Source organism: Sciurus vulgaris (assembly GCF_902686455.1).
Source record: "Sciurus vulgaris genome assembly, chromosome: 1".
Classification (NCBI taxonomy): Eukaryota; Metazoa; Chordata; class Mammalia; order Rodentia; family Sciuridae; genus Sciurus; species Sciurus vulgaris.
Genome location: NC_136461.1, coordinates 91,657,706 through 91,676,684, shown reverse-complemented (window position 1 = coordinate 91,676,684; position 18,979 = coordinate 91,657,706). Strand labels below are relative to the sequence as shown.

Sequence of the window (18,979 nt, the reverse complement as noted above, 5' to 3'; positions counted from 1 at the left end):
AGGAATGCACTGGGAAAGGTTTAATGTTTGACCAATCTCCCCTCCCACTTCCCAAGCCACACCATCCCTCCATTTTACTTTCCATAACCCTTCGGTAATGGCATTAATCTCACCCATGAGTGAAGACTACTCATGGCTTTATCACCACTAAAAGGTCCTGCTCCTACCACAACCCACGCTGACAACCAAATTTTAAATGAATTTACAGGGCATCAACATTCATACCATAGCATTTCACCACTGATACTGAAAACTCATATCCTCCTCACCTACAAAATACTTTCCTTCCATCCCAATAACTCTGAAAGCCTGAATCTATGCCAGCATCTTTTTCAAAGTCCAAATTCCAGAGTCTCATCTAAACATCAATGAGCAAAACTCAAGATATGATTCATCATGAGACAAATTCCCTTACAGCTTTGAGCCTATGAAGTTAAAACAAGTTAAATGCTTCCAAACACAATGGCAGAAGAGCCATAAGATGAACATTCCTTTTCTAAAATGGAGAAGTAGGCAAGAATAAAGGTATAAACGGCCCCAATTAAGTATAAAACTAACAGGGCAAAGAATATCATGTCTCAGGACAGAATCACCGTTAACTTCTAGTTAACTCCATCTGAGGTTACTTCATCAAGGGTTGGGCCCACAAGGTTCCTGGTCTCCCAATCCTCATGATTTTGCTGAACACAGTCCACCTGTGGTTCCAGTAGGTTGGAGTCAGGTGTCTATGACTTTCCCAGATTGAGGTGCACCCTGAAGGCTCTACAGTTCTAGTGTCTAAGGATAACCTTGCTCTCATAGCTCTACTAGGCATTGCCCTAGTGAGGATCCTCTGCATACCCCTAGTTCTGATGCTCTGTCCCCTATGATAACCCTGTGTTTGAGACCCATATAAGGTAAAATGCTTGCCTAGCAGGCATGAGGGGCTGGTTTTAAGCCCCAGCACCACAGAGGGTGGGATGAGAGCCTTCTGGGCCTGTGATAGATGAAAAGGTATCCTCAAAGATCTATGACATGCCTTTGGGGTCACTCTCCCAATGTCTTAATAAATAGCATATGACTTCCTTCATTCCATACTAATTTCTTCATCAAAACCCCCCTTGAACTGGGCACAGTGGCACATGCCTATAATTTGGGAGACTGAGGCAGGTGTATCACAAGTTCAAGGCTAGCCTCAGCAACTTAATGAAGACTTAAGCAACTTAGCAAGACCCTGTATCAAAATAAAAAAAAAAAAATCAAAGAGGGCTGAGGATGTGGCTCAGTGGTAAAGCACCCCTAGGTTAAATCCCCAGTACAAAAAAATAAAATAAAATAAGAAGAAGAAGGAGGAGGAAGAGGAGGAGGAGGAAAAGGAGGAGGAGAAGGAGGAGGAAGAGGGAAAATAGAAGCCATGCTTGGATTTCTGTCCTAACCACAAGCTCACAGGTTCATCCTTTACAAGGTCAGACTAGGAATTTTCCAAATATCTAAATGTGCTGCTTCCACTGTAATTATAAATTCCATGTTTAAATCACTTTTCTTTTCTCACATTTTACTATGTACATTTAAAAGAAGCCATGTAGTCCCCTGATTGGTTTGCTGCTTAGAGATTTCTTATGCCAGATATCCTAGTTTTTTTGCTCTAAATTCTGTCTTCTACAATGGCCTCCAAGATGGACACATTGTAGCCAAGTTCTCTGCCACCTCATAAGGATGGCTCCTACTTTAGTTTCAAACACTTGGTTCTTCATTTCCATCCAGGACTTCACCAGAAATGCCATTCCCGTTCAAATTTGTACCAATATTCTGATTCTGAAAAAATAAATAAGCACTGAGAAACTTGAACATTTGCCTACAGTTGCCTTTAAGACTTCAACAGAATTACACTTCACTCTGTTCATGGCAATACAGACTTTTTATCAAATTTACTTCAAAATTATTTCAGTCTCATTACCCAGTTCTAAAACTACTTCATTGTTTTCAGGTATTTGTTACAGCATCATCTTACTTTTCTGATACTAATTTCTAACCATTCATTTTGTAATTCTATAATAGGAGACCTGAGCTCATTTAACTTATAAAGAACAAAAGTTATTACCCCACAGTTCTGGAGATGGGGAAGTCCAACATCAAGGTGCCAACAGTCTGAATATCTGGTAAGTACTTGGCTTCTGCTTTCAATATGGCACCTTGGATGCTGCATCCTCTGAACGATGAACAGTATTCTTCCTCACATGGCAGAAGGGCAGAAGAGAAACCTTACTGTTTCCTTAACAGTAAGACTTTTTTTATAGTGATATTAATTCATTCATTACAATGGATGCTTTTGAGCTACCTAAACACCTTCCATTGATCCCCACCTGCTAAAACTGTTGATTTGGAGATTAAATTTTGAAGACATGAATTTGATGTGGATTTAAAAAACTGATTAAAAGCAAAACAACAACAACAACAAACACTCAAGCCACAGGAATAATTGCTGGAATCTTCTACCTAACTCTCTATTTAGAAGCACACTTAATATCCGGATGATAGGATAATTGACTGCTCATGGTTCCCAGAAGAATCTCACTCAGAATAGAACTAAGCTGAAGAGAACTCTCTTGTTCAAGAATCCATTCTTTTCCAGGTCCAATGACGGACCCATTGATACAAAACTTTAGTTCTTGACTCTAATTTGAACAAGCAGTTGCAGGAACGTCTCAGTTCCAGAGCTCCCCATAGGGCTAATGTACATCTATTTCAACAACCACACTTAGCTCCATCTGCTCTGCCTAATCCTACTTCCTCTTTTCTCATAAGTCTCCTTAGAGAACTCCTCAATAATCCTGCTAAAGCAAATATGCATCTAAAGCCTGATTTTCTGCAAATACCTACCTATTTAGGCCTGTTTTCCTAACAATTGTTGGTGTTTTGTATAGACAATCTTTAAAACATTTCTTGGCTTTAATATTCTATCATTGTAAACTGTAATTCCTCACTTACCTCCCACTGTTATACATGATTACTTTATTGTGGTATGAATAAAATTAATTAAATTAATCTTGATCACTTTATAGATTTTCTGCTAAATGAAGAATATGAATTTTCAGTGGATGAACTTTCAGGTATCTTAGAAACTACATAAATTTTTACAAATTACTCCTGATTCTGGAGTACATTCTGGATAATTGGGGCAATGGATAATGACTAACATAATAATGATTTATTTTGAGCACAGATCCGGTGTAAATGCTAGGGAACACACATAATTAATAGAAGCACTTACAATAGAAGCTTTCACAATTTAGAAGAGACATGGGCTATGAGAACTTTTATGAAAATTGCTGTGACAAAACTGGTTATCTACAAAATAGTGCAATTATGTATTAAGCATTACAATATTTTAATTATATAATTAAACATTCATACAATGGGAGAGTAAACACAGATATAAGTTAAATCTTAATAATGAAAGAAAAATTGTTTTGATAAAAAAGGCACCTAGGACAAGGACATCCAAATAACCAAAATGGTAAATTTGAAGACCATTCTTGATGAAGATATTTAATATTTTACTGAATCTCTGAAAAGTAGGGAAAACAGAAAGAAAGGACAGAAAGAGAGAGAGAGAGAGAAAGCTTTTAAAATGTAAGAGAAGTTCAAAAGCACACCTGATATATAGTGTCGACCCACAATATAAATGAAATATATGGCTTAGGAAGCCACTTTTCTTAAAGGTTGATACATGGCTACTATAAATTCCAATTTTTAAGATACATTAAAGGATTTTCATGAAATTTTACAGATTAGATTCTATTCTTGCAATCATAGCATGATGAATTTTTCACAAGATCCTTAATGCTAGATGCTACATTCTGCTGTAACTGTTGATACTTCAAAGTCATTTAACTTCTAGAAAAGAATACTTTCAGAGTAGTTACAGTCTCCAATGCTTTTTATACGGTTTTAAGTAGCATAGTATAAATGATACATTGCATAAAAATGCCACAGGCTCAGGTGATTGTAGATTCTTGCAGCTTCAAAAGTTTTACATGTTAAAATGACATGACCAGGTATGGACAAGTTCCAAAAGAGAAAAAGGCAGACAACTTTTCTTTACTTGTGAAAATGACAGATTCAAATGATAAATCTAGCTCAATCAGATGAACTATAATGACTCTAATCACAGTTTGACAAGTAACAAGGGGATTGGCAATGAGACATTTATTACTGTTCTCCCCATTTTTAAACATGTAGGCACAACCAATAGTTATTTTTCATTTAGTAAATACTGTACCCTCCAAAATAGGAGCCAAATGGGTATGGTTAAAAACAGAAAAATCAACCTTTTAAAAATTACTGATGAGAGAAAATATTTATGTTGCTCATGGGAAAAATGAAAAAGCATTCCAACCCAGGTTGAGTGAATTCTAATCTGTTAAGCACATATAGGTCCCTTGTGGGAAAAAAAAAAAAAAGAAGAAGAAAGTGTATTTTACTTTTCTATACCTACTCATTAAGGTAAAAGAAAAAAGTATTGTGGTTACAGATCTCTTTTCTTTTTAAATCAATTCAGAATATTTTTATACTACAGGATTTATTATATCTTGTACATTCTTACAGTCTTTTTGGTAAGGATTTCTTTCATTTAATCCAAATATATTGATAATTTCAAAGTAGAAACCAATTATCACAGAAAACAAGATACATAACAATGGTTGAGTATAAAATAAGGTAGAGAGGACAAAGGAGGACGTTTAAAGAGGCATTTAGAAAATAGAATTAAAGCTCTTTATATAATAATTACAAGGAGTGATAATGGAGAAAGGAATGAATCAGTGCTGACTACCTGGATTCTGTTTTATGCAATAGATGAAAAATGTTCACTGTGAGGGGAAATTGAAAGATGATATGTAAAGACGTGAGGGGGTAGATATGATTGCTTCCTTTTTGAGTTGATTAAATGAGAACTCATGATGTCTGTTATATGTAATAGGAACATAGATCATTTTTTTCATAATTCGATAGAATGATTTAGGTGGATTTTTGTGATGTGTATTAACTCACCATCAAAATATTGTAAATACCTTTTTCCCCTCTTTAGTATCAGGGATTGAACTCAGAGGCACTCAACCACTAAGTCACATTGCCAGTATTATTTTGTATGTTATTTAGAGACAGGGTCTCGCTGAGTTGCTTAGCACCTTGCCTTTGCTGAGGCTAGCTTTGAACTCATGATCTTCCTCCTCTTCTTGAGATTACAGGTGTGCACCACCACACCTGACACTCTGTATATTTTATGTATGTAGAATCAAGAAAAATCATGTTCATGGTAATTTTTAAACTGGGAGGAGGCTACATCAGTATGCTCTTCCCATAATAATGCTGCACTGACTAACACCTAAAAATATTTTAATGACTTATAACAATATCATTTATTTGGTTCTTGAATCTCTGGTTAAGCTAGGTTCAACTAAAATGGACTGTGTAGAGCTAACATTGATTCCAAGATACAAACTGCTCTGGGTCTGTTTTGTCTCAGCCTCCTCAGATCAGTGGTTGATCAAAACAGGTATGCCTCATGACAAAGGTAGAAGTACAAAGAACTTAGGCTAAGCACACTTAAAACTTCTGCTTACATTCTATTTTTGAACATCACAATGACCAAAGAAAGTCATGTGGCCAAGTTACAAACAAGGATGCAAGAAGGGACACTGTGCATTTGACATATTTTGTAGATGGGAAAGTATAAGTAATTCACTGAAGGTGACCTCTGTTTTTGTATGAATTGAATTTTTTCTGGGCCAGGAAGAAAAGTAGTAGAATAGGGGCTTAACCAATGTGGTAAAGCCTGACCTGGGAAAACAGTTTGTTCAAGAGAATTTTGGAAGAATTTAGGGAAAACTGTGGGAGCATACACAAGATGAAAACTGAAAATTTATAGTTGCATTGGGGAAAACATTATGTGGATCCAAGAATCCTTTTCTTGGCCTTGGTAAATGGGTGTAACTTTGAACTTTTGCTGATATATATATATATATATATATATATATATATATATATATATCATATATACATATATATACACATATACATATATATATATTCTTCTTTTGAATACTATCATTTCAGCACTTACATTTACATTACTTGGGTTTATGTCAATGTTTTCTCATTCCAGTGACCATATAGGTCTCTTGATAATTGAAATTGTTTTGCAGCTACTTGTAATGCCATCAGTAACTTGAGTCTTCTCTTAATGACGTTTGATGATGTTGATAGCATTGCATTAAAAATAGAATGAGATAATGTAAGCAAGAACTGAGCACAATGCCTGGCACAGAACAGTAATTTTTACTTTTTTTTTCCTTATTATGTTTATAAATATTTTTTCAAAGAAAAAATAGAGGAAAACAGGGGAAGCAATTAAATCAATGACAACATAACTTCCTATGAGTCAATTTTATTATCCCATTTTTAAGCTGAAAATATATTTTAATGTAAAAATAGAACTGAGCATGTGAAGAGGATAAAGAATAAGTGCATTTCTCTGTAACTTTAAAACAACCAAAATTATATTGTGTATTATTGAAAAAGTATATTGAAAAAAAATTTTTAAACTGGGGATTGAACCTAGGTTTTAACTCTACCACTGAGCTACATCCCTAAATTGCCCAGGCTGGTCTCAAATTTGTGATCCTTCTTCCTCAACTTCCCTAGTTACTGGAATTATAAGCATGTGTCACCATGTCTGCCCAGAAAAATATTTCTTAAGGATGTATAATAAGTGTAGAGCAGTGATTTAGTCAGCTTTTCACTGCTGTGGCTAAAAGAACTGACAAGAAAAATTTTTGAGGTAGGAAAGTTTTTTCTGGGACTCATGGTTTCAGAGGTCTGGGTCCATGGACAACTGACTCCATTCTTCCAGGGCTCAAGATGAGATAGCATGCCAGAAGTGTGTGGCAGAGGAAAGTGGCTCACATGATGATCAGGAATCAGAGAGCTTCCTTCACCATGGACAAAATATAAATCCAAACACATGCCCTCAGTGACCACTTCCCCAGCCACATCCTACCAACCTACATTTACCACCCAGTTAATCCCTATCAGTAGATTATGTGTTGATTAGATTAAGGTTCTCATAACCCAATTATTTCACCTGGAAAATTTCTTGCATTGCCTCACACATGAGCTTTTGGGGAACACCTAATATCTCAACTATAACAAGCAGTAAGTACAGATGGTCCCCAGTTTTAGATGATTTGACTACAATTTTCTGACTTTGAGATGACGTAAGAGTAGTACACAGTCAGTGACCACCAGATGTCAAATTGTGAATTTTGGTCTTGCTTGAGGTTGGCAACATATGATGCAATACTCTCAACTTGCTGGGCAGTGGCAGTAAGCGCAGCTCCAGTTCAGGCATGTGATCATGAGGGTCAACATCTAACACCCTAGAGGGTACTGTGTTGTCGTGACATTCTGTGGGCATCTTAAATAAATTTTCAGTTTACAGTATTTCAATTTAAAATGAATTTATTGATATCTTTATTGTTAGAATATGTATTGATAATATTTTCTCTCAGTATATGACTTGGCTTTTCATTTTCTTAAAGATACCTTTTGATAATCAGATCTCTTTAATTTTGAGGAAACATGATGAAACTCTTTGTCCTTTATAGTTAGTAGTGTGTGTGTGTGTGTGTGTGTGTGTGTGAGAGAGTGTGTGTGTGTGTGTGTGTGTGTGTGTGTGTGTGAGATATTTGAAAGTAAACTGCTTATCCCAGAGCTGTGAAGGGTAGTTTCCTTTGTTTTCTTCTTTCAGTTTCACAGTTTTAGTAGGAAGTTTAGATCTGGTGGTGAAACTAAGGTTTCTATATGATACAAGATATGAGTTGAGATTTTTTTTTCATATGCTTATTCCAGCATCATTTGTTGAAAGCACTTTTTCTCACTGAACTCCACAGATATATTTGTTGAAAATTAATGTTTCAAATATATGTAGGCCTAATTTTTATTTCTATTCAGTCCCATGAGTTTATTTATATATCCTGTAGAACAGAATCTTGAATACTCCAGTTGTAGATGAAATCATGAAATTGGGTAGTGTTTGTTTTTATATTTTACTTTTTGCAATTATTGTACATAGTTTGGGCCCTTTGTTTTTTGAGGTATACTTTGAAGTCAACTTATATTTTATGTCTTATATTCATGGTTTTGTAATGAACTATTAAAATTTCACCTTCCAAAGTTTGCTTCTACTACTTAGAAATGGAATTGATTTTTGTATATTAACTTTATATCTCACAACCTTCATAAGTTCACTTGGTAGTTGAAGTAGTTGGTAAATATCTTTTGATTTTCACATGTACAATTATCTAAAAATAAATATAGACTTTTAAAACAATTTTTTGCCTTCTATTAATTTACCTTGCCTATTGTACTTGTTAAAATTTTCAATGTTTTCAATGCAATATTGAATTAAAATGGTAAAAGGAAAATCTCTGGATGAAATAGAAACTCACTCACTATTTTATCATAAAGAATAACATTACCTCTAGGTTTTTCAAAATTATCTTTTACAGAAAAAGAGATTCTTTTATTCCTAATTTACTAAGAGTTTTTATCATACATGATTGTTGTATTTCATCAAATGATTTTTGTTCACTTGCTGCAATAATTATCTTTTTCTACTTTTTTCTATAAAATATACTGATTACTTTTGAAATAGTGAAGATTTGTCTTTGAGATACTCTACTTAATTACAATGCATTATCTTTTTTTTGTAATGCTGAATTTGATGTACTAATATGGTGTTAAAAGTGTTATATCTAAGACAATGAGGAATATTGGTCTGTAAGTTTTTTTAATATATTTAATTTTTTTAAATAACAATATCAATGTCAGAGTTTCTTGGTATGATAGATTAATTTCGGGGTTTTCTCTCCTCTATTTTCTAAATAAGTTTCTGTATGATTAGTATCATTTCTTCTTTAAATATTTGTTAGAATTCACGAGTACACTCATTTGGGCCTGAAGTTTTCTTTCCAGTATTATTTTGTTTACCAATTCAATTACTTTAACAAATATAAAGCTGATCACATTTTCTTCATTTCTTATGTCATCTTTGATTCATTGTGTGTTCCAAGAAATTTGTCATATTTATTGACAAAGTTATTGATCATGCTCCATTCTTTTTTCCTTTAATTAATTTATTATTATTATTATTATTGGTATGGGGGACTGAACCCAGAGCTCTTTACCACTGAGCTGTATCCTCAGCCTTTTTCTATTTCTTGAGTCAGGATCTCACTTAGTTGCTAAGGCTGGTCTTGAACTTGTGATCCTCTTGCCTCAGCTTCCCAAGTCACTAAGACTACAGGCCTCTGCCAACATATACAGCTTCCTTTCCTTTTTTTTTTTTTTTTTTAATGTCTGATGAATATGGATAATATCCCTTGTTTTAATCCTTGCATTGTTAGTCTGTGATTTCTTTCCATTTTTTCCATAATCGGGTTTAGATGTTTTATTAACTAAATTTTGGTTTTGCTTATATATGTATATACTTTATATATGTAAAGTTTATTGGTCATAGAAATATGGTTTTTTAATTCAGTTTGAAATTCTTTGCCTTTTATTTCGAGTATTCTGCCTATATATACAGAATAATTATTAATACATTGGATTTAGGTCTACTATGGCACTAGTCAGCTTTTATTTTTCCCATTTCCATTGTTCTTTTCCTCTCTACTTTCTAGTCTTCTTTTAGTATAATCCAACAGTTTTAGTATTCCATTCTAATTTTTGCATTAGCTCTTTAGATATATATATCTTTTTAGTATACATTTAGTGATTTACTCAAGGAAAAACAACACACACAAAAAAAAAAACTTAAGGATTTTTAAAGAAACTTCCACAAACCTCTGACCTTTGTATTATTGTTTTCATATATTTTACACCTATATACCTAACAAATTCTGCAATAGAATTACTATTTTGATTTAGTTTTAAATAATCCAATTCCTTGTTATGAAATCAATAGAGAGAAAAAAAAGGAAATCTTTACAATAATCTATCTTTTCTGTAGAAAATGCTTCCATCTAGCTCTATTCTAGTCTCCTTCCAACCATTTCACTTGTATTAACTTATATATTTCCCTAGCTTCAAAATTAAGAATCCTCTGGTGTTACTTATTCAATCCCTGAAATTAGTTATTTCATTTATTTTGTGGCGATTTACAGGTGTTTTTAATGCAGGGCAGATCTGGTTACCAATCAAAGCTGATCAAGGCTGGAAGCGCAATATATCATTTTTGTTTTATAATTACAAAGTATTCTTATCACTCTTATCTAAGGAAAAGTGGCAGAAAAGAACTACAAATGCCCCTGAACTTCTAAGTCTAAAGTTTACATGTGGACTAATTACTGTATCTGTGTATTAAGAATGATAAATTAACATGTTATTGTCTGTAAGAGATGAGACATAATTTAGACATATTTATTTTTATAAAATTCCTGTGAATGAGTGTTGAACCCCTGTTAATAGATCCTCCCCTGTATAAAAAAAATGAAAAGGAAAGGGAAGAAAATAAACAAAGGTTTTTGTTGTTTAGTTTTAAGACGGTACAAGTCAGTAGGCAAATGTATCATGGAGACAGTTTCTACCCTCCATGGATAGGGCAAGATTATTATAATTGAGAAAAAGGATAGGCCAGGTCCTGAACTTCATAAATTTTACCTACTTTAAGCCCTTAAATGTTAAGATTTCCGATTTGACTGTGAGAAAACTGAGGATCAGGATGTAGTTGCACATTCATTGATCACCAATTTATAAGCATAAACCTAGATATAGAAAAGCAATCTCCTTGAAATTAAAATACATCTGCCACTAGTCTATTCTAGATAATGATGCCACTGCTATACTTTGTCCATATGTTAAAGGTTGGTCTCCAGTCCATGGTGCTATTGAAATACAATGGATCTTTTAGGAAATGGAGTCTACTGGAAAGAAGAACAATTATTTGAGGCATACCTTTGAAGCTGATATTGAGACCCTGGCCCCTTCCTGTCTTTCTCCTTGTTTCCCAGACACCATGAGGTGAGAAGATCTCTGTCACACATTCCCACTATGATATACTGTCTCACCATAGGCTGAAAAGAAACAGGCCAACTGACCATAGATGAAAATCCTCAAAACTATAAGCTAAAATGAACCTTTTATCTCTTTACAATTATTTACCTCAGGTATTAGTTATAGTAATAGAAATTTGACTAGTACACTGTCAATAGACAAGAGTTTTATCTAGGATATGACAAGATGACAAAAAAGAAAAACAGAAGAAAGATAGAGGTGGAATTGGGAAATTAATATATCATAAGAAGGAAAGAATGTAGTTTTAGTTAGTAAATGCTAACACAAGCTCCTTCAGATGCATAAATGGAAACTTTTTCTTTTTCTTTTTCTTTTCTTTCTTTCTTTCTTTTTTTTTTTTAACCAGGGATTGAACTTAGGGGCACTTAACAACTGAGTTGCATCCTCAGTTCATTTTTATTTTTATTTTTTGACAGAGGCTCGCTAAGTGGTTTAGCCCTCACTAAGTCCTTAAGCCTGACCTCAAACTTGTGATCCTCCTGCCTCAGTCTCCCAAGCTGCTGGAACTACAGGCATGCACCACTGCACCCAGCACAAATGCAAACTTTTTAAGTATTAGAAAAAGAAAGAAAACATATTTTTTGAACATTCATTTTTCTTTTTCTGTGAAGTACCTGTTCAGTTCCTTAGCCGATTTATTAATTGTGTTCTTTGTTATTTTGGAAAAATGCAAAACCAAATTACACCAAAATTTCATCTCACACCAGCCCAATAGTAATTATCAAAAATATGAGTAACAATAAATGTGTTTTAGTCAGCTTTTTCACCCCTGTCACTAAAAGACCTGACCAGAACAATTGTAGCAGAGGAAAAGTTTATTTGAGAGCTTACAGTTTCAGAGGTCTCAGTCCACAGACAGCCAGCTCCACTCCTCGGGGCTCAAGATGAGGCAGGACAACCTGGCAGAAGGAAACAGCGCACATGACAATCAGGAAGCAGAGGGAAACTCCACTTATCAAAAACAAATATATACCCCAAAACCATGCACACAATGCCCTGCCCCCTCCAACCACACCCCATCTTGCCTTCAGTTACTACTCAGTTAATCCTATCAGGTGATTAATTTACTAATTGGGTTAAGGATCTCATAACCCAATAATTTTTTCTCTGAACCTTCTTTAATTGTCTCACATATGAGTTTTTTTGTGGGGTACATCTCACATTTAAACCATAACAAAATGTTGATGAGAATATGGGGAAAAGGGTACACTCATACATTGCTGGTGGGACTGCAAATTGGTGCAACCACTCTGGAGGGCAGTATGGTGATTCCTCAGGAAACTTGGAATGGAACCATTTGATCCAGTTACCCCACTCCTAGGTTTACACCCAAAGGACTTAAAATCAGCATACTACTATGATGCAGCCACATCAATGTTTATAGCAGCTCAATTCACAATAGCCAGGCTATTGAACCATCCTAGGTGCCCTATGACAGGTGAATGGATAAATAAAATGTGGCACAATGGAATATAACTCAGTCTTAAAGAAGAATGAAATCATGGCATTTGCCAATAAATGAATGGAACTGGACACTATCATGCTACGTGGAATAAACCAGTCCCAAAAAACCAAAGGTAGAATGTTTTCTCTGGTATGTGAATGCTAACCTACAACAAGGCAGGGGAAGATTAGAAGCTCATTGGATTAGACAAAGGGGAATGAAGGGATGGGAGGAGGAATGGGAATAGGAAAGACAGTGTAACGAATTGGACATAACATCCGTATCCTTACATATGAATGCACTACCAATGTAACTCCACATCATGTACAACCACAATAATGGAATCCTAATTGTCACAAGTTATATTCATTCTATGAATGTACAAAATGTGAAAATATATGCTACTGTCATGTATATCTAGAAAGAATAAATAAATTTTAAAAAAAGAAAAGAAAGAAAACAGATCTGACCTCCATTTGTGCTACCAGCTCCATTCTTTTCAAAGATTTTCAATGGTTTTCAAAGAGCCAATAATGAAGAAAAGAAGATGCTGAGACAATGCTTGAGAAATTCCATAGGAGAGAGCACTCAAAGGGGAGGTAGAAATTCCACTTCTTCAAATAAACATGCTCCACTTTTGCACTTTGATATATTTGACTTTCTATTATTTTATTCTTTTGGTGTAAAGAGTTATGTTGCTTAAAATACTTGAAACCATTGAACAATGGAATCAAGAGGCTTTTAAATACTTCAGATCCACTTCTATGCTTGATCCTGGTGGCACAGTGGAAAAATTCTGGGAGGTAACAGTGACTGGGAGGAAGGAGGTCAACCTGCGTTCAGACATTTTGTGAAGTACTTCCTATTTTAAGTCATAGAGAAATATGGCTTATAAGGTCAGATAGCAGGACTTCAAAGAGTAGTGGTGCCTGCAGAAAGGGACTGACTACTGCGGGAAGTAAGTTGGTTGGAACACCAGGAAGTCCTGTCCTAAATTAGCCTTTCCAGCTGCCTACACGTTTTTAGGAGAAAAGAAAAAAAAATTCATAATATCATATCATCTTCAAAAGCAGAGGACTCCCATGCATGTGCTTTTAAAACAGAAAGCTTTACAAAATATTTACAAAAGAAATTATGTCATTATTTGCTGGAGAATGTTCATGGTAAAATCTCTTTACCTTTTCAAGTCCTCGAGCAAACTGAATTTCCTCAGAAACTGCCAGGATGTAGAACTTTCTGAGAACAGTCCAACTCAAACATGAGTGTCCATTCCATTCCTAAATATTGCATTTTTTATTCCAGTTACTTCAATGTATTCATTTTAATTATTGATTATTATTCACATGTTAATATATTTTCTTAAAAATATGAATTAGAATAGAGTTACTTTATATTAGGTAGAGGGGAGTGAAGAGAGGGGAAGAGGTATGAGGGTAGGAAGAATATAGAATGAAACAGACTTTATTACCTCATGCACATATATGACAGCATGACTGATGTGATTCTACAATATGTATGATCAGAAAAATGAGAAATTATACTCCATTTATACATGACTTATCAAAATGCATAAATGTGTCCTACTGTCATGTATAACGAATTAGAACAAATAAAAAATTAATAAAAAAGAAAAAATATGAATTAGATAAGCAATAAATAAAGTGTCCATGCTATTGCTAGAATCTGTTGTTTGCTTTTAAATTTGACAAATAAAGTCTTCTTTAAACTCTGATTAAACTACTATAAATTCCTTTTGCTGCCCTTTTTTTAGATATGTAGGGTTACCCTACATGGTTTAAGGTAATTAGGGCACCTGGAGGGACTCTGGGGACAAAATTAATGTTTTTATTCTGCCTGTTTTCCAGAGATATGACATGAGTAACAAAGCATGAATATCAGGGAAAAAGGTCCCTAGGTTAGTTGTTGACATACTCCTGCTTGACAAAATTACAGAGCTCTAGCACTATGATCATTTTGAGAAGGACCTTGAGTATTTTTCTCTCTTTCATAACCCTTACTACCTTTCTATCTATTATTGCTATACATTGCTTTGGAGGGCAAATAATCCTAGGAAATATGCTACATTCTAACTAGAGAAAATATCTCTTTTATAATCCTATATCTAGCATTTTCCCAGGCATAAGGTAAGTAATCATACTTATTATGATTTTTCATAAAAGGGATAGATTTCGGTTTAAGAAAGAGTGCTAATCAAACAGTTCAGTATAAATTTAGAATTAGGATTAATAATAAATTAAAACCTTCATAAAACCTGTCAACATGGAATCTCTTATATTAGCAATGATTGGTAGAATAAAATCATATTGAATTCTGAAAATTTCTGCTACATAAATTTTGGGGGGTTAAAGAATAAGCTTTGTAGATAACTATCATCATAAGTTTGCAAGTATCTTTCAAGCATTTTATACGATCCATTGTATATATTGTCATGCAATTTGCAGCAAATTAAAAGAAAGCAAACTATTGTTTTAGAGGACTCCATGTATACTTAGAGATAGGCATGCAAATAAGTGTGCACAGTGAGGTATGGAAATTACTATATGAAAGTGTGCAGATGTTACAGTAGCTTATGAAATAGTAAAACAATTAAGTTGACAGGAAGCGATCAATTGAGAACTTCACCGGGGATGCTGCTTTCAAATAAAAATTACAACAATGAATTGGAGTTATAAGCTTATGGACAATCATTCCAATTAAAAAAAAAGTAACAAGGTCAGGGAATATATTGTAAAAAATGCCAATAATGAAAAGAAAAAACATTCAGTAAAAGACAAGAGTGCAAATAATAGCCATACAAATGAGAATTGGATGAGAAGTAGCATATATGTTATGAAGGACCTTTTAAAATATACAAATATGATGATGTAATAATAAAATAATGCTGTCATTCAAATAAAATATTAAAATTGTAATAGAATTCTTCCTATATTTAAAATTCCTGCATTAAAGATGAGTAAGTTCCCATGTAATGAATCATAATTAATAATAAATTTAAATACCACATGCTAAGTGGAATTTGGGGAAATAGAACTTTTTCCCCCTCTGCAAGAAAAGCTGAAAGGAAATTGATTTAATGCAAAATTTTCCAGTTTTATTTCAAATTTTGTGGATGTATGAGAAAATTGATACTGCTTTCAACTTGTTCCTATGAATCAAGAGCAGGCATTCTCTCCTCTATCCTGCCACCTCAAAGTAGTAAATTAAACATTATAAATAACAGTTTAGTCCAGATGGAATCAAATTATGATGTGCGACTGGGTGTGGTGATACATGCCCGTCATCCCGCAGCTCCAGAGAGTAAGGCAGGAGGATCTGGAGTTCGAAGCCAACCTCAGCAACTTAGTGAGACCGTGTCTCAAAATGAAAACTAAGGAGGGCTTGGGATGTGGCTAAGTAGTTAAGTTACCCTAGGTTTAAAAAATATATATATACATATATTTATATATATATGTATGTATATTTATATATATACATATAATGTTAATGAAAATATTTCTGAAAGTAGTTGTAATGTTTTCCTTTCTTAAAATAGAACTTTCATATTACAAAAATATTTTTTATATATTTGGTTTTTAAAAATTAAACAATAAACCTTAGAAAAATACCACTAATCTGGAAATAATAATGATTATTTTCATACAATAAATTTCCATATTTTATTTTAAAAATACTTAATATATTAAAATACAATCAAAATTTACATTTTTGTTTTACAATCTGATTTTTCTTTTTAAACTTTTTTTGTTTTTTTTAGTACTGGAATTGAACCACTTTATCACTAAGCTACATCCTCAGTACTTTTTCATTTTTTACCTTGAGGTAAGATCACACTAAGTTTCATGGACTGGTCTTGAACTTGTGATTCTCCTGCCCTAGCCTTCTGAGTGTCTGGGATTATAGTTATGTGCCACCATGCCCAACTTGATTTTGTTTAATGTTATATACTTAATAATACTGTAGACCACTACATGTTTCTCAAGCACGTTATTTTTAGTGACTAATATTCTATTGTATTGACTTGAAAAATGATTCAAATTGTTAAAAAATTATTTCACAAAATATATCCTAGGAGAAGCATGAGAAATGAACCTACAGATACCTAGGTGACTCTGACCTCCCACAGAAAGTTCTGTTGGTTTCCTGATGCTATCAAGAAAACAAGTAACCTTAGTAAAAATCTATTCCTGATTATTGCCCATTTCCTGGAATTTTTAACATAAGTGAACGACAACCAAACAACCGTCTGTATTATTGTTGATCAGTGTTAACTGTAGCAACCAACTTGCTAAAACCTCATTCTCTTTTTAATCTATAAAACCCCTTGGACACCATTTCAGAGCATGAGTTCTATGCAACTAAAATACATGATTCCGGCACTCTTGACTCAACTAAAAACTTTTTCAGAGTTGTATGACATTCTTCATTGTAGTTGACATCTTTGACAACACAGTTGGTACACAAAGTGGCTGTCCTTACTTATACTGGTGACTCTCTCTCTGGACTTAGCTTGTGGTACTAGTAATTGATTCCATTGTTTCTTTGACTACAGAAACAACCAGAGGCCAGGGGTGAGTCTTCTCAGGATATCAGGTCTCCTAGATTTTTAGTTGAGAATGATACTGAAAGCTCAGTACTTGTACCTGGCACAGATGCCATGACAAGGACAAGGTTTGGGGCAAAAGGAAAAATAAGTTTTATTGTTTACCAGGATACAAAAATTCACAGTGAACTCCTGTCCCAGAGGCTGTGATTCTGCCAGGAGAAACAGTGGATTTTTAAAGAGAGGAAACAGAGGCTATACTCCAGTTGTGCCTGACAGGACTCATAATTCATTTATAGCCTTGAGAGATAGCCATTTCTCATACCCACTGGTGCCGGCCCAGAGCTGGATTCCTTCATTCCTATATTCCATGAACCAAAGGACCAATAATTTGATCTGGGTCTGAAAGAAAGTTAATCTTGCTTCTCCCATGGTTAGAGAGCAGGAGAAGAAAAGGAGGAAGGGGAAAAAAGATGTGAGTTTTGCAATAATCTGCTGAGGTAAAGCAGCAAGGAATACATTTGAAGCATGAAAGGATCCCTGACACAAGAATGAGCTTTACTCAAGCTGTTTTCTGACTCTTCTCTGTGAGAATTAGTAATTTTATCTCAGTAAGAGTATGGTAGTGCTTTCCACATTCATTTGCAGTTCAGGTCTGGGATGAAAGCACAGTTGCTTACCAGGAAGGGATCTAAGGATTTTTGTTTTAGCCAATTTAATATAAGCACTTGGCAAACTTTAGTTGCTCTTTGGCTTGGTAATTCATATCCACCTTTGACTGTGACCGGCCCACTTTATTCTGACCCTAATAAAAACATATGAGAGCAAAGCCCATTCTGAAGATAAGAGATATTGCTCCCTCTAACCTTGAAAGAACATACAGACCCCTAGAGCCTTAGTGAGTGTCCACACATTGGTCCGTGATATGCAGTGGTCTCAGTGACATAAAACATTTTTAGGGAACTTTCTGCTCATCTGAGAGATACATATAAAAGCCAGACACCTGGTACCTTGAGAACCCCATTTACTATAAAATACAGAAAGGAGTGTTATAGACTCAAGGGCAATACCTTGAGTACCTATACCTACAAGGAACACAGGAACACACTTGACACAACTAACCTTCCAGACTTGGTCACTTTCCAAGGAAGCAAATTATAGGAAACTGATCTTCCAAACCTTATTGTGTTTCTAATGGAGAGCCTGCACCTAGAATTCCAGCTACACGTATAATAGATACAGTACCTCATCTTGCCTGTACCTAGGAAAACAGCCAAATCTGACTAAGGATAATCTTAAACTCCAATGGCTAAAATGGAGATCCTTTAAATTTGCAAAACTGCTATATTTTTATACTCAGTTGGGGAAAACCTCAGTATTGAAACTGACCATTGGGAGACTGGGATTATTGTACTTAGTAGCTTCTAAGTATAGCTCAGAACAGCTCAACTCCTTCCAAATGTAAATTGCAAATCAACACAGACCATATTCAACCTAAAAGTATTCTAAAGTTGCTTCCTTTTCTATGTCTTTTGCTCCTCTAACTGTCTTGCCTTTTCCTCTGCCTTCTGCCCTCCCCACTCCCTGCTCCACGGCCACTTCTTCCTTCACCACAATGGACAGCTCTTAAGGTTCCCTTAGGTCCCCCTCTTTGTTTGTGGCATACTTTAAATTAAGCCTACAAGTCAATAGGAACATTCAATATTGTTCATCCCTTAAAATGGTGCTGATCTAAAGCCATTGCTGAAGAATTCCCAAGATTGTCACTGACCCTATAGGGATTGTCAAGGAATTAAATTTAGTTATTCAAACTTATAAGACAAGTAACTCTCATCTTTGCCAACTTGTACAAATTCTTG

General features: G+C 34.5%; 1 long non-coding RNA gene across 1 annotated transcript in view; it reads left to right on the top strand.

Moving 5' to 3' along the window:
- The window catches only part of LOC306657390, a 1,092,042-nt gene that overhangs the window by 246,554 nt on the left and 826,509 nt on the right, over positions 1 to 18,979 (top strand). The gene's annotated exons all lie outside the window — the stretch shown is intronic.